Raw genomic sequence first — 5,748 nt, forward strand, 5'->3', positions numbered from 1 at the left:
TAACTAATTGTAAAATGCCTAACCAATGGGAACCCAAGGGGCAGAGTTAACTGTGTATAAGGTTTAAGCACAGAAGGTTTTTTGGAGGAGTTGGAGTTAGAGTTAGAGTGGTTGAGAAGACAGTCTGGAGTTAGAAGAGACAGAGAAGATAGGTCTGTGGGTTGGGCTAGTCTGGTGTGAGAAAGTGAATTTGTTAAGAGGAGTCAGTCAAACAGTTGAGATAATCAGTCAAAAGGTATTAGGAAGGTATAGGCCGGTAAAGAAGTTAAGATACTGACAGGAATATTATCTGAGAAACCATAAACTTGCTAATGTTTGTAAAATAAACTCTCTCTTTTTTTTTGGTTCACTTTTAATAACTGTCTGGACTCAGCGTTTTGCCAGAGAGTAACAGGTTGGTGGCAGCGGGGAAGCGAGCACAGTGGTGGCACAGGGATCAACAGACCGTTAAATGTCCGGGGACCCTGTGTGATCGCCACAGGAGGTTTCAAATGTGGTTGATGCGAATGTTGTGTCTGGATGCACAGGTCACCCTCCAGACATAGCGTGCCTGGGAATTATGCTTTCAGGTTGTGGTGGAAGTCGCCCTCCAGTCACAGGGGGAATGGATGAACTCGTGAATGGATATTCATGGGTGGAAGCTGATGTCAGGGATCAAGTTGGCAGACAGAAGCCAGTGGAAGTGCCTGTGTGATGATGTTGGATGGTAGCCATCTCCTTTAGCATTCCTGGGTTTGCCTTTCAGGGATGTCTGAAGCCAGCGAGATCTTTCCCAAGACCACTTGTGAAGGTAATGAAGATAATTGCAGGGCTTAAGCAAGCTTCTTTTTATTTCTAAATAAATGCCTTTCTAAATAAATCTAAGCAGTGTTTGGCTGCATCTTCCACCCATCCCAGGATAGATAATGGAAGCTGTGAAGATGATTCCCCAGCTGTTGCCACTGGCTATGGACTCCTTGTGATGTTATAAACAGACATGGTGGCTGAGGGGAATGAGGCAGTTACTGGTGGGGGGGGGAGGGAGCAGCTGAAGGAGGGACTTCAGGGGAAGTTGGGGCAGGCAGCACCAATTGGAGACACAGAAGCTAGTTCACTCTATCTTCTTGAGTTGCCAACATTTTGATCTCTCAGGGCTCCTGTGTGTGTCTCCCCTCCATAGAATCATAGAACTGTAGAGCTAGAAGGGCCCCTGAGGGTTATCTAGTTCAACCTCCTGCAATGCAGGAATCTCAACTGAAGCATCCATGACAGATGACCAACCAACCTCTGCTTAAAAACCTCCAAGGAAGGAGAATACACCAGCTTCCGAGGGCGTCTGTTCCACTGTTGAAAAACTTAAAGGTATTGCTGATGTTTAGTCGGACTCTCCTTTCTTGTAACTTGAAGCCATTGGTTCTTTTGATTATAGCAGCACTCTGGGCCTGTTAAAGAAAACAGGAACAATAACACAAAAAGTTAGTCACAACTAAGTCCCTTTGGAATATATGGGACTTAACGTCACACATGGCTGTGCCTGCAGTCCTAACCATATCTACTCAGATGTAAATCATATTGAATTCAATGGGGCTTACTCCCAGGAAAGTGGGGTTTCCCCCTTACCTGGGAGCAAGACATGTTAAACTCAATGGGACTTACTTTTGAGTAGACGTGTATATTATTGCATTGCTACTTCCTAGTAAGTATGTCTGAGATTTCAGGCTTCTGTTATGTACACTTACTTGGGAGTATGTCCCAAGGCACTCACTTCTGCAAAGGATCAGGCTGCTCATTTCTGCTCCACTATTTTCAATGGATCTTAATTTATGGCTGACTTCTGCACGATTGTGTGCTTTATGTATAGCACTGTAAAGAAGATTACTCTTTCTCTTTCTTTCATCTTCTATATTGTTTTCCAAATAGGGGGGAAAAAAACATCTTTCCAACATGAACAAGAGTCATGTTGTCTAGCTTTTCTGGAGCCAAGACATCATCAGTTTTTGTAAAAAAATGTTTTAATTAATCCTTATGAGACAGATGGGCAGAAAGGTGCAGAAGTAAACAGGTGGTGTTTGGGGGGCATGGGGAACTAGCACTCAGCTTGCCCAGAGGACAGTGGTGTATCTGACATTTGGAAATGCATGTGAGAGGAGGAAGAGAAATTAAAATGAAATGTGAAGCCTATGAAGAAACAGAAAATAGGAATGAACATGGGCTTCATTTCTGAAGTGAGAATTAGAATCATAGAATCATAGAGTTGGAAGAGACCACAAGGGCCATCGAGTCCAACCCCCTGCCAAGCAGGAAACACCATCAGAGCACTCCTGACATATGGTTGTCAAGCCTCTGCTTAAAGACCTCCAAAGAAGGAGACTCCACCACACTCCTTGGCAGCAAATTCCACTGTCGAACAGCTCTTACTGTCAGGAAGTTCTTCCTAATGTTTAGGTGGAATCTTCTTTCTTGTAGTTTGGATCCATTGCTCCGTGTCCGCTTCTCTGGAGCAGCAGAAAACAACCTTTCTCCCTCCTCTATGTGACATCCTTTTATATATTTGAACATGGCTATCATATCACCCCTTAACCTCCTCTTCTCCAGGCTCCCTTAGCCCAGCTCACTTAGCCGTTCCTCATAAGGCATCGTTTCCAGGCCTTTGACCATTTTGGTTGCCCTCCTCTGGACACGTTCCAGTTTGTCAGTGTCCTTCTTGAACTGTGGTGCCCAGAACTGGACACAGTACTCCAGGTGAGGTCTGACCAGAGCAGAATACAGTGGCACTAATACTTCCCTTGATCTAGATGCTATACTCCTATTGATGCAGCCCATTTTTATTTTCAAATTCTTTGCAGATAGTCTCCCCCCCAAAAAAAGAAGGAGGTACAGTGATCTGCACCATCCCAGCACTACTGTTTTGTTCCATCTCTTGTTCAGCTTCCTAAGATGACTTGTGTTGCATCATGTTAGCTCCACCCCTCTACAGCAACCAACCCAACTACTGCAAGCAAAGTAATGCTAGGGAAACAATCCCACACACCCAACACCACTTTACCTGCTTTCCATGCAGGCCAGCATGACACCCTGTTTTGTGGAGTTGCACCACAGTAGCATGATGTCAGGGACCATGTTGAGGAGGGCTGCACAGATGAGGAATGGTGGGAGCCTCCCCCTCCCTCTGCTCCTGATCAGGATCCTGAATCTTCCCAGGAGCAGTGGAACAGTATAGATTTGGAACAGTGGTTCGCTGAGGGACATAGTTCAGAAGACAAAAGTTGGGAAGAACTGGGTGGTGAACAGCTAGGAGAAGAAGAACCAGGAGAGAGTTAACAGACTCTGGTTTGCTGGAAAGTGTCCAGCTGATCAGTCTGAGGTCACAGAGATTAGATAAGGTCAGGGAGATTAGATAAGGTAGCTGCACAGAAGGCACAGTGGTTGCAAGACCAGGTTGCAAGACGAGGAAGTGACTTGGGTGACTCGGGGGGGGGAGTGCCACTGTATTCTGCTCTGGTCAGACCTCACCTGGAGTACTGTGTCCAGTTCTGGGCACCACAGTTCAAGAAGAACACTGACAAACTGGAACGTGTCCAGAGGAGGGCAACCAAAATGGTCAATGGCCTGGGAACGATGCCTTATGAGGAACGGCTAAGTGAGCTGGGCATGTTTAGCCTGGAGAAGAGGAGGTTAAGGGGTGATATGATAGCCATGTTCAAATATATAAAAGGATGTCACATAGAGGAGGGAGAAAGGTTGTTTTCTGCTGCTCCAGAGAAGCGGACACGGAGCAATGGATCCAAACTACAAGAAAGAAGATTCCACCTAAACATTAGGAAGAACTTCCTGACAGTAAGAGCTGTTCGACAGTGGAATTTGCTGCCAAGGAGTGTGGTGGAGTCTCCTTCTTTGGAGGTCTTTAAGCAGAGGCTTGACAACCATATGTCAGGAGTGCTCTGATGGTGTTTCCTGCTTGGCAGGGGGTTGGACTCGATGGCCCTTGTGGTCTCTTCCAACTCTACGATTCTATGATTCTATGATTCTATGAGTGGGTGGAAACCTTAACTGGGAGCACCTTTACTCCGAGAATGGACTCTTTGTTCTTTCTCTGTGATCATTAAAATCTCTTTAAATGGTAAGAGACTATTTTTTGCTTTGTTCTGCTTAGCCACAGCCAAAGGGATGGATAGGCGAAGAATTTGAAGAAACAAGATTTACCAACTATCGAAGAATGGCAGATGAAGATGATGGACTATATGGAACTTGCCGAACTGACTGGGAGACTCCTAGACCAGAGAGAAAAGTTGGTGGAAGAAGACTGGAAGAAGTTTAAGGAATATTTGAAAAAATATGTTAATATTTAAATCTTAGAATAGCTTTGGAAGTGGATATAGGTTGTAGGGTTAGAAGTAGAAGATAGGGCATTTTAAAATAGTTATTTGTAAGTGATAAAATGTGAAGTTATTTTAAGTGCGATAAAAAAGATGGTTAGAAATTATGATATATGTAAACTGCTAAAGATGAAGTAAAATGAAAATCAGATGGGGGGACTTGGGGAAGCCCACTTAACAATGTTTAGAAAAATAAATAATTCCTTTTAGAATTCATCTTTAAATGAACTGGTTGCTTGCTGCATGAGTTTAGCTGCTTAAAGGGAAAAAAGGAACCACGTTTGCTGTGTAATAATGTTGCAAGCAAACAACACCTGCAGAGGATCAATTTTTTTAAAAATAAAAAACCCCAAAAGCTTGAAATAAGTGGGAAGCATCAGAATCCCACTAATGCTTGGTGACTGATCTTGTTAGCACACATCGTCTGTCATCATAGCATGGTGACCTAAAACAAGAATCGCACACTGAAGAACCACCAGCAAGGAAAAAAATGTGTTATTATAACGTGCCTCAGTCAGAGCCGCTACACTCCCCCTCCCCATCTCTTTGAACGGAACTTGATTGTCAGCATTATACACAAGTCCAGACAAAGCTTTCAATAGAAGCCTTTTTGGAAGACAATTAAAGAAAGCATGATAACGGGATTTGTCACCATGATGTGGCTGCTATTTGAGCAGGCATTATAATAATGAAAGAAAGTTTTACTAATTGAAAATGTGAATCAAATTCAGCTGTCTCCCTTTCTCTCTCTTCTTTTTTAATTTCTCTTGGATGAAAGCCAATTAAGATCATCTGTCTAATGCATCTATTCACCCCTCGCTGCAACAATGTGTCAATTGTAATGGATGTCTAATAAACTCAGAGTTTCTAGGACAGAATGCTGAGTGCAGAAAACAACCAGTGAGAAACATGGGTGCACATACCTGAGAAATGTTCAGGCAAGAGAAAGATTTGCCCTTAGAAAGGGACTCAGACTGGGTCTCTGCACCACCCCCTCCCCTGTGTGATGTGCATGAATTAGCAGAATGTGATTTTCTACCAGACCATGGCTCTGTTTCATCACCTTGGTTGCACAGAGCTCAGTGGGCTTTCCCATTAACTACAGTGGGAGGGAGCAGCTGTTTGTGGGCATTAAGAGCCGGCATAGTTGTACAGGTCAAAGTCCTGGACTAGGAGCAAAGTTCATGCAGTGCACTAGAGAATAACTCTCATGAATACCTCCCCATGCTGAAAACATGTAGAGCAGAAGGATTGCAGAGCCATTTAGTCTAGTCCCGCCTACCACCACTGCATGGGTAGCCCGCACCAGGACCCTGATTGGGTAGATTCTCTATCCACACACACAGGATTGGGTATAGTCTCTACCTGCATACATCTGCATAAGCAGATAACT

At 44.1% G+C, this 5,748-nt stretch overlaps 1 long non-coding RNA gene across 2 annotated transcripts; it reads left to right on the plus strand.

Moving 5' to 3' along the window:
* The first annotated feature begins 339 nt into the window (after nt 1-339).
* On the plus strand, nt 340-5,233 carry LOC310713875. Of its 2 annotated transcripts, XR_014529474.1 has the most exons (3): nt 340-790; nt 1,225-1,341; nt 4,133-5,233. It is a non-coding gene; the product is annotated as an uncharacterized lncRNA (long non-coding RNA). The 2 variants fall into 2 exon arrangements; XR_014529475.1 differs by lacking the exon at nt 1,225-1,341.
* The last annotated feature ends 515 nt before the right edge of the window (nt 5,234-5,748 follow it).

The sequence above is a fragment of the Podarcis liolepis genome, assembly GCF_965112155.1.
Source record: "Podarcis liolepis genome assembly, chromosome: 8".
In the NCBI taxonomy this organism is placed as follows: domain Eukaryota; kingdom Metazoa; phylum Chordata; class Lepidosauria; order Squamata; family Lacertidae; genus Podarcis; species Podarcis liolepis.